This window comes from Drosophila nasuta, unplaced genomic scaffold, assembly GCF_023558535.2.
Source record: "Drosophila nasuta strain 15112-1781.00 unplaced genomic scaffold, ASM2355853v1 ctg30_pilon, whole genome shotgun sequence".
Classification (NCBI taxonomy): domain Eukaryota; kingdom Metazoa; phylum Arthropoda; class Insecta; order Diptera; family Drosophilidae; genus Drosophila; species Drosophila nasuta.
In genome coordinates, this window is record NW_026869500.1 from 141,809 (window position 1) to 159,173 (window position 17,365).

At 37.9% G+C, this 17,365-nt stretch overlaps 1 long non-coding RNA gene across 1 annotated transcript; it reads right to left on the bottom strand.

Annotated features, from left to right (window-relative positions):
* Window positions 1-7,411: 7,411 nt before the first annotated feature.
* LOC132797888 (uncharacterized) lies at window positions 7,412-7,923 on the bottom strand. Its single transcript, XR_009633816.1, has 3 exons — window positions 7,827-7,923; window positions 7,597-7,712; window positions 7,412-7,482 (listed from the first exon to the last, which is right to left on the bottom strand). It is a non-coding gene; the product is annotated as an uncharacterized LOC132797888 (long non-coding RNA).
* Window positions 7,924-17,365: the final 9,442 nt, after the last annotated feature.

Below are 17,365 nucleotides of genomic sequence, written 5' to 3' on the forward strand. Positions count from 1 at the left end.
TAATTCCTGACCACTTGAAAATGTTCATGATTGACCAACACACCAGCAGAAGGAATACCATTCCTTAAGGCGTGCTAAATATAGTCGATCAACAGTCAAGCCAATTGCCAGAAAGCTCTGATCCTTATAGACCCGAATCTGCGCATATGAACATCGAAAGTGAATTTGAGATTGCAATGCCAGCAGCCAAAGATCTGAGTTTCAACAAACGGGGACCTTACGCTAAGAGATACGATGCATTTAATTTCGAAATGATGTGTGATAGATTCGGCATTTGCAACAGAGTTGCCTCCTGTTTGGGTATAGCATTATTTAAAGACATTGGATTTACTGATGAAAATGGGGAGATAATTGTTATGGATAAATCCAAAGTTGGACGAGAAAAAATTAAATGCAGGGAGACCGTTCGACGAATGCAGCAAAATGATTCAGCTTTACTAGCTTTTTCTTTTTGATGGCAGGAAAAATGAAGCTCTGACACGGAATGAAGTTAATGGAAAATATCATCCGAGAGAGTACAAAAGGAGTCTTATATTGTGATTCTTAAGCAACCGCAAGGCAAGCTGTTCGAGCAGATAAAAGTTAATGCTGAGGATTCCAATACTAATCAAATCTAATTATGGGAGTTCTTTATGGAAAAAAAAATGAACGCTTACTAACTTGATTGGGAGTTTGCTGTGATGGAGAACCCACCAATACTGGAATTGAAAATGGAATTAACTTGAGACCTGTGAACATCTTCCGGTAAGAGCCAAGTTTTAATAGAGCATTTTCAAATTAAAGCAAACATTTTGTTTTAGGCCGTACCTGACTTTTAACCCATTTCATTGGGGAATATGCCTCCAGCAATGGATAATAGCCAAAGCTGTATCGGAAGGTTTGTGTCCAGAAGATATCAGTTCATTATCGTTGGTTAACAAAAGCCAGTAGTTTTACGTCTTTATGTCGCAAGTAGTTTACCTTCGACAAATTTAAAAATGTTGGCTAATTTCATTATGAAAGTTTATATACCGATGTATTTTAATGTCAAATTTTTTAATTCGGTGGTATATGGCAGTAAACTTTTATTTAATTTTATTCAATCAACGCAATTTTTACCACAAAATCTGAGAGAAATTGTAAACAAAGCAATCCAAAACAATGGATTCTTCGCCCATACAGAAAATATTTTGTTAACAATGCTTTTCGATGAAAGAAAAACAGTTCGCGAAAGTGCAATTAATAAAATTATGTATTATTGCGAGAAATTATATGACCCAACCAAACTTAGATCTTATAAAAAGAATCGCATTAATTTTGATTGCACCGATTATATGCATTTAGTAGACTTGGATAATGATGACATCTTTTTTGAACCTCCTTTTTCTGCAAACATCCCACGCGATCACTTGTTGGAATTCATGAATTCTGCTGAAATACCACTGCCAGATCCAGCAATTCAATCGCACATTCAGGGCACCGAACGATGTGTGCAGATGTTAACACATGTCTCACGACGAGTTATGCCACAGAATCGAGATGCTGTTATGTCATTGACTTTAGAAAGTCGTTCCAAAGTTCCTCAAATCGAGTCAAAGAAAGACTTGAGATTCTAATAAGATGACGTTATATTCCAAGACAAAAAAATGCAAAAATTACCTACTTGTTGGAAAGCAAATAAACTTTATAATAAAAAATAAAATTAAATTCCGCCTTTTATCATACCACGCCTACTTTTCTTTAGTTGCTTAAAATGCCTTTGAATATATATTTCAGTTTTTAGACCGATACCTTACTTCGTTAAAAAGTTACAGACGCATTGCTCCTACTTTCTTATATGAGGCTCAGTACATGTCTAGTTAAGCTCATTTTTTCAAATTAAAAAAAATTATAAGTAAAATAAATTAGAAAGAAAAATTGTAAAATTTGTTGTAAAAAGATGAATCAGAATTGACTCCAACATAATTGCAAAATGCGTATGGTTCTTTTTAAAATACATTAAAATGCCTTAAATACCTCGAAATACCTTATGTACCTCATAGTGAAATCTTTAAGCTTCACGGCGCGAGCTAGGAATTCATTTTATACACATGGTTTCATGGTAAAATTTTCTTAGAATTCTTCGTAGATTCCGATTATGGGGGAGGATTTTTGCGAAAAATAAATTGACCTGCCCTAATATATATTCTTGATCAGCGTCAACAGCCGAGACGGTCTAGCCATATCCGTCTGTCCGTATGAACACCTAGATCTCAGAGACTATAAGAGATAGAGCTATAATTTTTTTCGACAGTATTTGTTATGCTTGCACGCGATCAAGTTTTTTTTTCAAATTTTTGCCACGTCCACTCCCGCTCCTATAAATCAATAATAACAAGAGTAATATTCAAGCTAGACATGCTAATTTTGGTATATACAATAATAACAGTGGTGTTTGTGATTCCTGAAAATTTGGTTGCGATCAGATAAAAACTGTTTAAGTTATTAAAGAAATATGCCTTCTATGTATGTGTTGTATGTATGCGTATACGGTACTCGGGGTACAAACTTTTTTTTTTGTTTAATCGTATTTACAACAATAACAAATACAAATTGTGGATTTTATTAAAGAAATACTTTTGTATGAGCAAGACCGCCTGCTATGTATGTATTGTATGTATGCGTATACGTACTATATACATGCTCGTCTATATTAGTATCTGGATGCATAGAGGGTTCATAACAGACATCGTCAAGGGTGGCAAATTTCGACACTCAACTCACACCCATAAATTTTTGAGTGCCGGTGCTACTTAGCACTCGCAAACCGAGTGAGAGATACACACTTACTCAAAATCATGCGAGTGCTGCGAGTATGAATCATTGTCATACTCAGGCCTTTCTTGCACTTGCCTATTCGGCACCCGATCATTTTAGGCACTCGGCTTGTACACACTTGTGTCTTGCCGGTGGTTGTTCTTCATGCACCCGATCATTTTAGACACTCGGCTTGTTGACACTTGTGTCTTGCCGGTGGTTGTTCTTCGTGCAACCGATCATTTTTGCACTCATGACGAAATGGCTTGTGTCTTATGAGTATCTGTTCAAATTCTGAAAAACACCCAAGTGTTTTGCTCAGACACCCAAGTGTTTTGCTCAGACACTTGAGTGTTTGATCAGACACTCGGGTGTCTGAGCAAATACTCGAATGTTTTTCCCCCACCCCTATTGATGCTTGTGTGTCGTGGCTCGCGGGTAGATTTTATGACTTTTGACTTCTTTGAATGATTTTTGGGTGTTTTTTTACTTTGACAAATGGTCAAATAAAATATCAGGTGGTTTTTCCTGAAATTTATGGAAATTGCAATTGAAATTGATTTTCGGGTTATTGATGAATATAAAAACCCCAAAACCTCGTAAAACAGGTAAAATTTAAATATAACTGATTAGTTGTATTTTTACTTGTTTTTGTTCCTTTCCAACATATAAAAATTCTTTAAATTTAATTTTTAATAATTAAATATGTCATCAAAAAAATACACTACACAAAGCCAAAAAATAGTTTTTGAATTTAAATATTCAAGAAATAAAATGAGTGCAAGAACAGCGCACCAGCAATAACAAGAACAATACAAAAAGCCGACGGCATTTCTTGCATCTCAATATACATACATACAAACATACATACAGCTGTGATCTTTGAAATAGCAGTGCGACAGAGAAAAGACTATGTAACCGTTTTTTTGGTTATTCCTTTTTGTTAGTTGATCGCTAGCACATTGTTTTTGTAAAATGAAGCATAAAGATAAGAAAACAGCAAAAACCCCGTTAGATTTGATCAGTTTTTCTGAAATTTTGATATTTTTACCCACTTTTGGGCTGAACATTAGAATAGCAGTTTTTTCTTTTCTTCCACTAAAAAAGCCGAAATTGTTTTTAATTTTATGAAAAGTGAGTTTAATTTGGTTTATTATTGTAGTTTATACGACAATACACTATAACTATAAAAAAAAATTAATTTTAGTGTGTAAAGGACCTTGAGCTTAGGAAGGAACAAAATTGTATAAAAAAGTTCTGTGTCGCCTAAAATGTTTTACCAAAATGGTTTTCAATGACATAAATTATAAATCAAAGCCTGAAAACCGTGGTGCGATACAAAAAACCACAATTTTAGAGGACCGATGCATAGTGCTCTTCAGCTAAACTAATCCTTTTGCATCCTCTAGGGATATTAAAGCAGGGCTGAGTTGGGGAATCAGTGAAGTGGCTATTGGCCGAAGACTGGTGGATACAAATTTGAATACCCTAAGTCCAGAAAAGGTGCAATTACTTGGTTATAGACATCTCAAAGCGAGGTGGGAGTTTGCCAAGCGCCACTTGAATTGGCCATTTTCCAAATGGCGTAATATCCTTTGGACAAATGCGTCTAAACTGGTGTTAATTATTAGAAAAGTTCAAGACAATATGTCCGTTGACCACCAAACACCTAAAATGACCTAAACCATACCCTTAAGACCGCTAAACATGGTGGTCTTAAAATCACGATATGGGCATGTTTCTCATACAGTGGTGTGGGACCTATAAATATGATCGATGAGATCATAGACCAAGAAATCTTTGAAAATATATTAAGAAACATCATGCTAAAGTATTCTCAGGATGAAATGCCCCTTCAATATGGAGTTTTCAGCAGAGCCACGAAACCTAAACACACCGGCCAACTGGTCACGGAGTGGTTTGGTCATGAAAAAACTGATGTAATGCCATGTCAGCACAGTTCCCGGATTTAAATCCGATTGGGAACTGATGGAGGACTTCAAGCATTATGTTGCCAAGAAATCCCCGACATCTAAGCCACACCTTTGACAAGTTGTACAGGAGGTATAGGGCCAGAATCCCTGCAAGCGTTGCGAGGACGTGGTGGACTCCATGCCACGTAGCTGTGAGGCTCTGATAGCCAATAAAGGCTATACAACAAATTATAAGGTCGTATTCAACTCGAAATTTAGAAGGATTAAGTTATTTATAAGATTTTTTTAAATTTATTACATTTTTGTTTTTTCACTGCTATTTCAATGTTCTTCATAATACGGACATTTTCATATGTTAATATCCACATTCGGAAAAATATTGAATTATCCAAAATGAAAAATATGTTTAATTATCGCAAATTAAATATATTAAGCTGTTATAAAAAAATTTTGTCTCGAAGTTGTGTTTATAATAGTATTTTTCAACTTTAAATGTGTAGGTCGTCTGCACTGCTATTTCAAAGATCACAGCTGTATGTATGTATATACAGTGGCGAGCAAAATTGAGTGTATGTTCAGAACTCAGACTTTCGTCACCCACAAAATCATAACCACACAAGATAATCCAAAAAATTTTTTTGTTTTATTTTGATTATTTAATTCTTAATAAATTTTAAGCAAAAACAATCATGAAAGAGATAAATTCGAGGAGAATTACAGTAAAAACGAAAAAAACCCGCATAAACTCAATTTTGCACGTAGGCACTTTTTCGCCTATTTTCGCTTCTTACTCTTCTTATCAGCACAAATCGGAAAGATTCACCGTTATTTTTGATTTTCTATTATTCTTGATGTTCGTAGCACAGATTAAATGTGCTTCAGACTAGCTTGCAATTATAAATAAATTGTTGAAAATTTGCTAGCATAAAAATGCGAAAATTATCTGAAGATATCGAAAATAATGTAGTTAGCCTGACCGAGAATGGTTGTACATCGCGTGTAATTTCGAAGAGGCTCGGTATAAGCCAATCGGCGGTAATCGCTGTTCAAAAGAGGCGGAATGTGACTCCCAAAGCGCAAGTCGCAGGTCGCAAAAAATTATTGAAGGAGTCAGATGCTCGACTGATGATGTCGGAAATGAGGAAGAACAAGCTTCTAACACCAAAGGGTGCTTCCTTGGCTATCAACAAGAGTGTTAGCGAATGGACAGCTAGAAGAGCGCTGCGAGACATTGGGTATATTGCAAGTGTGAAAAACAAACCTGCATTATCCGTTAAAAATGTTAAAGCGCGATTGAAATTTGCAAGGGCACACAAAAATTGACTGTGGATGATTGGAAACGTGTTATCTGGTCTGACGAGTCCAAATTTAACCGTTTTCAGTCCGACGGAAAGCAATATTGCTGGCGTAGACCCGGAGATCGTATCCAAAGACACCATGTAAAACAAACTGTAAAACATGGTGGTGGAAGTATTATGGTTTGGGGATGCTTCACGTGGTGGCATGTTGGCCCTCTACAGTTAATAGAAGGTATTATGCGGAAGGAGGACTACCTACAAGTCTTACAGACCAATCTTCCCAATTTTATTGAGAAATGTGCTTATCCCGAAAAGGAAATTGTTTTTCAACAAGATGGGGATCCGAAGCACACGGCCAAAATTGTTAAGGGATGGATTGAAAAGCAACCTTTTAAATTAATGGAATGGCCAGCACAAAGTCCCGACCTCAATCCGATTGAAAATCTTTGGTCAATCGTGAAAAGACGGCTCGGGCAATACGAAGCAGCTCCATCAAATATGGGCAACCTCTGGGAGCGTGTTGAAGCTGAATGGAGACGTATTCCCAAAGATATTATTGAAAATTTGGTAGAGAGCATGCCTGACCGTGTACAGGAAGTTATCACAAATAAAGGTCTTTGGACAAAATATTAATATTATATTAATAATTAAAACTTCTAGAAACGTGCAAAATTGAGTTTATGCGGGTTTTTTTCGTTTTTACTGTAAATCTCCTCGAATTTATCTCTTTCATGATTGTTTTTGCTTAAAATTTATTAAGAATCAAATAATCAAAATAAAACAAAAAAAAATTTTGGATTATCTTGTGTGGTTATGATTTTGTGGGTGACGAAAGTCTGAGTTCTGAACATGCACTCAATTTTGCTCGCCACTGTACATACATACAATCGTATGTAATTTTTTACCAAGTGTATCGGATACACTTACCCATAACCACCGGCACCGGCTTTACCCGGTGCACAATAAGTGTCGGGCCTTTCTTGATACTCACACTCATGAGTATAAGCCTTTCGATACACTTATTGCTCATGAGTATAAGGCTCATGAGTGTGTGTATTTTTGGCTACTTACACTTATGAGTGCAAGTATATTGAAAAGGCACATGAGTAACCGGTGCACCGGTTGAGTGTGTATACCCGTGCCGTTCTCTGGTTCATAAGCTCTGGTGGTAGAGTGCAAGCCGAGCATGTTGTGGTGCTCGGGTTCGAGCCCGCTCGAGGTACAAACTTTTTTTGAACCACCCGGTCGGTGGTGCTCGAGTTCAAATCCAGATCGAGAATACATGCATATTTATTTTTAAAATTTTGAGATTATTACCGTAATATTTTGCTTTTATTCAAAATGGGTAGCGGGTATCTCACAGTCGAGCACACTCGACTGTAGCTTTCTTACTTGTTTTTTAGATGTGCTTGAGTACTGTCATGCCACGTTGCTGGACGTGTGGATCGACAGCAGGCGCCACTCTTCCGTGCTGGCTAAATTTATATTTGGTCAAATAGATGAAAAAATAAAAAACAAATTAAAATAAAATATCACGTATACGTCATGATGTCTATATGGGCAGTTAGAGTAGGCGTGGTCAAACTTACTTGGAAATTTGCTTAAATATTTAGAGTGGTCTATTATTGAAGTACGCCAAGTTTCAGCTCGATAAATGCAATATTCGATTTAATGCCACCAAATCGGCAATCCGGTCCACAGTGCCCTTAAAAAAAGTGAATGTGTAAAGCTTATACAAAATAAAAAGGGCAGGAATGAAGTGTGGAAACTTTTCGATTGCGTTAATTTTAATGGCAATAATGTAGATTTTGTGTACTACCAGAGCTGTAACCATGTGCTGGTGCATAATTCAAAACAAGGCCCGGGCACCCTCAGCCGCCATAAGTGCATGTCTCAACAAGACGCGTCTCAGCCCAAGTTGGACATTTTTCCCAAAAAAAAATTAGTTCCGAATTGTTAAAAAAACGCCTACTTACTAGGGGTCTTAGTTGCTTTGGCCGACAATCTGGTATAGTGTGCCGTCAGTGGTATATTTGGAATGTGGTACTATATCGATATACCAAATATACCATTTGATATATTTTTAGTATTTTTGGTATATTTTGAAGATAATACCTCAATATTTTGCTTTTATTCAAAATGGATAGCGGGTATCTCACAGTAGAGCACACTCGACTGTGGCTTTCTAACTTGTTAAAGATTCGTTTTGGTTGTCTGAAATGTCGCATCTTCGAGTGCTCTAAGGCTGTCTGAATAAATACCGGAAGGTGGGCCAGGGAGTGTAATCTCCACCGAAAACTTCGGTGTCGCACGGAGGTAAGCGACACCCTGTGGGCATAAATTGCACGGCTTGTGGTTGTACGGGTGTATGGGGGATAAGCGCCTGGGATGCGTTGGCTATTTGCTCACCTAACTGAGCTGCACACTGCTCGCTGACAGCATAGCAGGAGTCATATTTGACCTGAACAGTAGGGAGCTCTTCTGCCGCCATCTCCTCAAACATGACGCAAGAGCAAGCCTCATACTCTTTCTCGACCTTTTCCCACAAGGCACGCATCTGATCCCTTCGGACTTGGCACGTGTATAGGGACGGGCTATCAGCCGAAGGCTTGTTGACTCATGCCGCAAAGTGACTGATACGATCAGTCGGGGCGATGAATTTTGTCAACGCTGTGTCTAATATACATATTTTGTGCCATCCTTCCCTGATAGCAAGTGACAATTTTTAGTCAAGGGATTGGGTCGGAAGGAACCTTGGTCTTAAAATCAGACGGAGGCTGAGTAAGATCAGAGGCTTGGATTTGAATTAGAGCCTGGTACCAGGAGCGGGCGAAACGCTAGCGGACCGTGCGGGGACTTCCCTTTTCGATTGCGAATGAATCGTCGATGTGCTGGATGCACGAAGAGCCGACTCCTTCTGGATCTAGGTAAAGGGGGCTGATAGAAGTTCTAGCGGCGCTAGTAGAGGGCACGGATAATCAAGCTTTACTCTTATCGGGGTCGCCCGACGACATGCTAAGCAAAGAGGATGAAAAACTAACTCGGCGCTCTTACAGTCCGACAAGGATGCGGACTGTATACTAAATTCTTTCAAAACCGAAAAATCAAGAAAATATACCAAAAAATACCAAATGGAAATATTATAACTCCGATCCAAGCTGTGTAGTGTGCAAGCATTATTTCTTTGCGTTTGTCCGATTTACGTATGTATGTACATACATAATTGTATGTCACAATAAGCGCCGGGCTTGTAACATACACACACACTTTTTGTATTCTCTCTTGTTCGCAAGCGCACCGGCTTTCAGCAGCCCTTGCTCTCTCTCTCTCTCCATACATACATACCTACGTGCACTCCGCCTGCTCAAACGTTTGGCAGCGTAGTGCAGACATACATACATACGTACATACCGCTTTGAAGTGATAGATTGGCATGGCAGTCATATATTCTTTGTGTGTTTACCATTAGAGCGAATCTCAGCTCATATAAGTTAATTATTTATTTAAAAATAATAACAAAAATATATTTCATTACGATTCCGATTGGAACCGTTCTTTATTGAAATTGAATTAAAGACTAAAGACTAATTCTAAAGCTAGCCCTATATAAAGCTGCGAGTTTCAGCAGCGGCGTCGACAGCGCTGCTTTGGTTGGTGAATTGGGTGCAATGCTTCTTGTTCCTGGAATTGCTTGCACCGGCATGTGGCGGATGTATTGGGCAACTTGGCTTGGGTCTTCTTGGAATGTTTTGCAGGTGCACTCGGCGCGTGCAGGAAGTTGGTCAGACGCTGAGTCTGCATTTTGGACTTGTTGGATTTGTTGTTTGGGTTTTGAAATGTTTTGTCTGTTAACTCTTCCCCCTCTAATTCGTGCTTGTCCTCAAGCAAATTTTATTTCTCAAAAGTATGGGATGTTGTTGAATTGAGGCAGTGGATTTTTCTGTAAATCTTCTTGCTTGCGGAGTGGTGGCTTCAATGTTTCTGATGGAGCTGGTGTTGGTCCAAGTTGAAGGGTAATGGTGTTCTTCTTCCGACTGCAAGCGTGAAGTCCTAACGCTGTTATCAGGATGACACCGAAGAGCGTTAACATTGTAATGCTGTTGACCATGGAATGCGTCTGTATGTATTGCAGCTTGTTGGTGTTATTGAGATGAAGCGCTTCCAGTGCCTCTAGGGATAGAATCCTTAAACGTTCAGTTTCTTCGGCTGTTATTCGTGAGATTGGCACTTTTGGTTGCATAATGACTGGCTCCATATTGTTGAATAGCCGCTCTTTGATTTGCATGGAATCGTTGATTAGGTGTATTAGAAATGACCCTTCCAGATGCTTTCCGGTTCCATTCCAGACCAAATTGCCGTTGAAGTTATTGAGGAGAATTATACCATTGTCGATTTCCTCTATCTCCGGGATGTGATCCGCGTTGCTGAAACTGCACAGTGCTCTCTCTCCCTTAACTAATTTCGGAATACAATGTGTTTGGCTTACATCAATAACATTCTTTTGTCGCAAACTTTTATGTTTAAGTAGGTTTTACAATTTTTTGGTATGCCATATACTATATCATTATACAAAAATAGTTGACTTATTTCTAAGTGTACAATTGCGTTATTTTTTACTATTGGTTTTAATAAAATATCTTGATATTCAATTTCTTCTAGGTTAGGAATTTTGACAATATACAAAAGTGTAGTTTTATTATGAAGCATTGATATATCGGAGAATTCCATTATCTCTTCGATTGACAATGGTGGCATATTGCCTTTTCTAAATATTTCTCCAATTTCTGTTAGTTCATTTTCGTTTAGTAAAAGAGTATTTGCTATATTTAATTTGGCCCACTGAGTGGCATACTTGATATTTACTATTTCATCTTTTAATAATCGGATTTCATTATGAAGGCTAATGGCTACCTCGTTACTAAGAAAACTACTTTTTTGTATTGAATTAGTTAGGGAGTTCGATAAGGACGTAAGTTTGTTAATTCTTTGCTCCAGTTGTGTATTAACTATAACCTGTTGATTATTATTACTGATGAGATTATTGATATTTTCTTTTAACATGACGAGATCGTCATGATCTGGGTTGCCTGCTATGTACTTCCAACCTGTGCCTAACCAATTTAGTGACCTAGATTTTCGTTTATTTGGGGAATCTGTTATTGTTTTGAGTGCGTTAGTGGTAGCGATTAACTCATGATGTATTGTTGAATATAGCGGACTACGCTTTAGGCCCTCTTCAGTATGACTGTTAAGTAGGTCTAGTGCTTCCTGAATTTGATTAAGGTCTATTACATGTACTAATTTTGTTGAGGATGTCTGTAATTTTCCCAGTCCCCTATGAATGGTCACTGTCTGAGCGTTCGTGTAGTTTGTAATGTCCATCGTAGCTTCCGTTATTGTCCATAGTAATACCCTGCGAATATTATGATTTGATGTTACTTTTATGTACGATTCTTCCAGATTCTGTTAAAATGTTTGTATTTTTATCTTCTTTAACTAATTCTTTCTTAAATCTTGGGAAAGTTTTGAACCTAAACGAGTGTTTACTTTTACATATATTTCTTGTCCTGGCTCATAAGTTATTATTTCGTTTCTGCTTTTGTTGTGGAATTGTAAATTTTTATTTTGTGCTATCTTAAGTTTGTCAATATTGTCTTGTCTGGCCTGTTCGTACTGGTCTGGGTTTGTCGTGACTCTCCTTCCGAAGAATACCTCTAATGGTCGCTTTTGGTCGTGGAGTGGAAAGAGTAGTTATATTCGTATACGGCTCTATCTAGAAGTTCTTCGAAGGTTCTATGGTGGTTTTCTTTCTGTAAGCATCTCATTACTTCGGAAAGTGTCGAATGGAACCTTTCTACTTGTCCATTAACTGTACTCTTATATGGTGGCGCAGTGTAAATTGTAATATTTAACTGATCCTCAAGCATGAATTTTATGGACCTTGAGTTGAGAGATTTTTCATTATCTATTACAACGAACTTAGGAACTCCATAATAGAAAATAATGTCCCTAAGTGGTGTTCGAATGTCTTCTATTGCTTTTGAATTGATTATGCGTGCCTGTGCTAGTTTTGAGAATTTATCTATTGCTGTAAGAACTAAATGGCCTTTGGTTGAGTAAATGTCAATGTGAATGATGTGACCGGGATATTCTGGTATTGGAGTTTTTTTTATTTCTGGATTAGGGGGATGTCGGTCATATTTAGATTCCTTACAAATTTTGCATTGCCTTACTATGTTGCTTATTCTTTGTTTCATTTTGGGGAAGTAGAATTTTTCTGCTAATTGAATTTTATTTTCTTCGGCACTGCGGTGTGCTCTATTGTGGATTTTGAGGATTTCCTCCTCTTGTCTAGATTCGTTGGTGAGGTCTACAGTCATAGATTGAGAGAATCGGGGTTTGACGTTTTTGAAATATTTAGGATATAATAGTTGTATTTTCCCCATTATATCCTCAGTTGTTTGGATGCCATTTATAACCGAAGGGTTGAGGTATTTTTTTAGAGTTTCTACTAATTCTTTATCGTTAAATTCCTTTTTGTATATTTCGTGTCGATGGAACGTGGGGAATGGTATAGAGAATATGTAGTCGGATTTATCTGATTTGTTAAGAAATATTTGGTTCTTGAAAACATTAATGGGGACTTCCATACTGGGTATTAGTTCGTGACTTGAGCTTTCTGCACTATGCTGAGTTGAGGCTATGGAATTGATTTGATCAGTTGCTATTCTCGAGAGTGCGTCAGCTACGACGTTCTCCTTTCCTGGTTTGTAGAATATTTCGTAGTCATATTCTTCTAGGTAGGATTTCCATCTTTTAATTCTAGCATTTCCGTTCCAACTGCTCAAAGAATGTGTTAGGGGTTGATGGTCGGTGAATATTTTGACCTTTGCTTTCCCATATAAATAATTTTTGAGAGCTTTAAGTGACCAAATGATGGCCAGCATTTCTTTTTCGTTAGCTGCATAGTTTTCTTCTGCTTTTGCTAGTGTTCTCGATAGGAATGAAATTGGTTGGTTGTCTTGCGATAGGACTGCTCCTATTGCGTAATTAGACGCGTCCGTTGTCAAGTGAAATTCTTTAGTAAAATCTGGATAGCGAAGAATTATTTCCTTTGAAATAAGACAACTTCGTAGTTTTTGAAAAGCCTTCAATGCTTCGGAGTCAAGAGTAATTGGTTTTTTTGATGACCTGTTTTTGGACACGTGTCCATCTTCCCCTCTTAAAAGAGACGTAAGGGGTTTTGCTAACTTAGCATAACTTTGTATGAATCTTCGGTAGTAGCCGGAGAGTCCAAGAAAAGATCTCAGCTCTTTTAGTGTTTTAGGGCAGGGATAGTTGGCTATCGCTGCGACTTTATTGGATTTGTTTCGATGCCTTTATCGGAAATTACAAAACCTAGAAATTCGACTTTATTCTTCATGAACTCGCATTTATCTAACTGACATTTCATGTTGGCATCTTGTAAAGTTCGAAAAATTAACTCCAAGTTTCTGTAATGGGATTCATCATCTTTACTAAATATGATGATATCGTCTATGTAAATGAAACATATCTTACCGATATGTTCATGAAGTATGTCATCCAAAGCTCGCTGAAATATAGCGGGCGCGTTTTTGAGACCAAATGGGAGTCGTGTAAACTCATACTTTCCGTTATTGACGGAGAATGCGGTCTTTTCTATATCTGAAGGTTTCAAAGGGATTTGATGAAAACCACTTTTGAGGTCTAAAACCGAAAATACTCTATTATTGCCTAGCTGTGCAAGTACCTCGCCTATCTCAGGAATAGGGTATTTGTCTGCAATGGTTACTCTGTTTATTTTGCGATAGTCTATTACGACGCGATATTTCTTTTTTTCCTGAAGCGTCAGCTTTTTTTGGGTACGATCCATACGGGAGAATTGTATGGGGACCGAGACGGTCGAATTATTCCATCTTCTAAAAGTTCTTTTATCTGTTTATTCACTTCATCTTTCAGTGACATTGGATACTGATAGAACTTGGAATATACAGGGGTGTCGGTTGATGTTCTTATTGTTGCTTGTACCTTGGTTGTGTAGGTCAGTTTTTGGTTTGGATTGGCGAAGAGGTTTGGAAATTTTTTTAAGAGTTGGTTTAGATTTGTTTTCTGTGTTTCTGACAGGTGGCTTGTTCTTGGTACTATTGTATTTACTGCTTCGAAGATTTGTTCTTTTAAAGGGATTTTTATCTTGTTTCTGATTACCATTAGGTTTTTACTTGGATTTATCTCTGCTCCTAATTCCTTTAAGGTGTCGTTTCCTAAAATAGCATCAAAAGTTTCTAGGTCTTTTAATAAGAAAAATTTCACCTCAACATCTGTTATATTGAACAAGTTGGCATTTTTGTGGTGTGTTACCAGTGTATTACCTCCTATCGAGACGGCGTGAAAAGGGTTTTTATTTGGAGTGGGGTTTTCTATAAATTTCGGCTTGATGTAATTTCTATTGGATCCAGTGTCGATGAGAATTTTAATTATTTGGCCGTTCCTCAATCTACAAGTAAAGTATGGGAGAGAGGAACTCTTTACCCTAAAAAATTTAGTGCAGAGTAGTCATAAAATTCGCAAGTGTCATCTTCATAGTTGTTGTCATATTGGTCTACTTGTTCTACGTATTCTTCTATTGTTTGTTCTACGTCTGCGTGAGTCTCGTATTCAGCGACTGCTTGTTCATAATTAGTTGTGGTATCGTAAGTTTCTGTCGAAGGTTCTGTTATTTCGTCGTTGTTTGTCTGTATGTTAAAGTTTCTCTGTCGTTTCTGTCCGTCTGGTATAGGACCGGGGGGTCTTTTCCCAGCTTCGAATCGTGGTCTGTTCATGTAGTTGACAAATTTCGTTTGAACGCTGGAATCCACATCCATTGGTTCTGGACGCGGTAGCGGTTTCGGGGCCATTGGCCTAGGTGGTGCAACCTGTTGAGAGGTTGTGGCAATAGTGTACTGCCGTGGGTTGGCAATTGGTTGATACCCAGAATTCGGGAAATATTGTCTTGGTAGTGGAGTTGGTGGTAGTTGTCCGTAGTGTAAGTATTGTCGTGGCTGTTGTTGTCTGAAAGGGATTGGTGGTGGTTGTCTGTTTGAGAAGATGACATTCCGTGGGGCTGGTATGGGTTTTCCATTACTGTTTCTAAAATGTGTCGGATGTCCTTTAAAAGTGGCATGTTTCGACCTAAAGGTTTGATTTTCCATTTTTAAGCAGAGATGTAGTGCGGTAGGTAAGTCTGCTGGTTCTTTCATGCCTAATAGCCGAGGCAAGTCACCTTGTAGCCCTCGAATGAAAGTGTCTAGCGCTTTGTCTCTGTATAATTTTGTCAACATTGCTTCCCCGTTTCTGTCAATATCCATGCTACTCGTTTTATTTAAAATTAGAGACAAGTGTCTGTATACGTCTTTGTGGAAATCTTCCACTGATTGATTCGGACCTTGTACTAATGTAGTCATTTCATATTCTAGGGTTGCTATGTCTCGTTTATCTGCATAATGCAGTGATAGACATCTACACATGGCATCCCAGTTAAGCGGTACCTTATATGCTTCTAAAGCTTGGTCTGCACTTTTCGTTATCTTGTCTCGGATGGTGTGCAAGATATTATGATATTTGGGCGTACCTTGGTATGAGTTATATGCTTGTAAAACACGCTCTACACTTTTTTTCCATGAGCTAAATTCTTCGGGGTTTCCACTAAACTCTCGCAAACCTTTTGCTATGTCGGGTACTCTGTCAAGATCTGTCAAATTTCTTTGATGTTCTGGCGCAATAACATGATCTGGGAGACTTAGAAAATCTTCTACAGGATTGGTATGTTGCCTTAATAATATTGGCAATTGTTCGGCTAATATTTCGCTTATAGCGGCTGTTAGAGCAGCTCTGTTATTTTCGTTCATGGTGGGTCTGTTTTGTTGATGTTCTAAATGCCTATTGTTTTGTCTTTCAATTGAACGTTGCCTTTGTGCTTCGTTCACTTGTTCTATTTCTTCTGGATCTAGTATGGGGGGTCGAATTAAGTTATGACGATTGGCCATAAGCGATAAGATGAAATTAAAACGCTATATTTTTCCTTTTTTTTTTTTTCTTTTTTTTTATATTATAAGTTTATAACCAGTGGATGGTTTTTCCTTCTACCTTGGAGGGTCCCTTGGGAATCGCAAAGTTGGAATAAGTTATATCACCGTTGTGATCTTTTTGTTTGATTTATCGCTTTACGCTTATTTATGTTATTTACTCTTTTACTATGGACTCTTTTGAGTCTTGTTTACTTTGCAATGATTCGTTTCTTTTCTTATATATTTTTTTTAATTTTGTTTTTCGCTTTTAGTTTTATTCATTTGCTTGTGATTTGCTATATTCTATATGGACTCCTTGGAGTCTTGTGTATTTTCACACTTTGCTTTATGTTTTTAATTTCTGTTTTGTTTTCTTTTCTTTGTAAAATTTCTTATATCTAGCTTACATTAGCAATGATGTGGCCACCTTTCCTGATGGGACGGGGTTGTTCCTTTTGCAGCTGCTACTGGGGCTCCGTGATCCATACCTCCTGGAGAGTATTCTGAGAACGGATCTTGCAGAATATGTGGTCCACCGATGCAGTTCTCACAATCTCACCTGTTACACTAGCTAACTTAATGGCTTGGTACAGGTTTATGTTGGCTAACTTAATTGCCGAGATTGTTTGAACTATTCCTTTAACTGACTAATTTAATAGTCGCGAAGGTTTTGCAAATTTAATTGCTTTGGTAGCACTTGGTCGAATTAACGTCCTTTTGGCTTAGTTGCACTTCGTCAAATTAATGTCCGATTGGCTGGTTGTTATTTCCCAGTGATTGATTATCACGAGCCTTTATTGGGATAATAACTTGGTTTGAATCGCGCACTTAGAAACTGTTTTGCTCTGTCGATGCACTATTCGCTTTCACGCACTTAGAAACTGTTTTGCTCTATCGTAACGCGATTTGACCGAAAATGTTCTTTGGCGCACTTAGATACGGTTTTGCACTATCGATACGCGAACTTTCCGGTCCCTGCTCGGGCGCCAGTTAATTATTTATTTAAAAATAATAACAAAAATATATTTCATTACGATTCCGATTGGAACCGTTCTTTATTGAAATTGAATTAAAGACTAAAGACTAATTCTAAAGCTAGCCCTATATAAAGCTGCGAGTTTCAGCAGCGGCGTCGACAGCGCTGCTTTGGTTGGTGAATTGGGTGCAATGCTTCTTGTTCCTGGAATTGCTTGCACCGGCATGTGGCGGATGTATTGGGCAACTTGGCTTGGGTCTTCTTGGAATGTTTTGCAGGTGCACTCGGCGCGTGCAGGAAGTTGGTCAGACGCTGAGT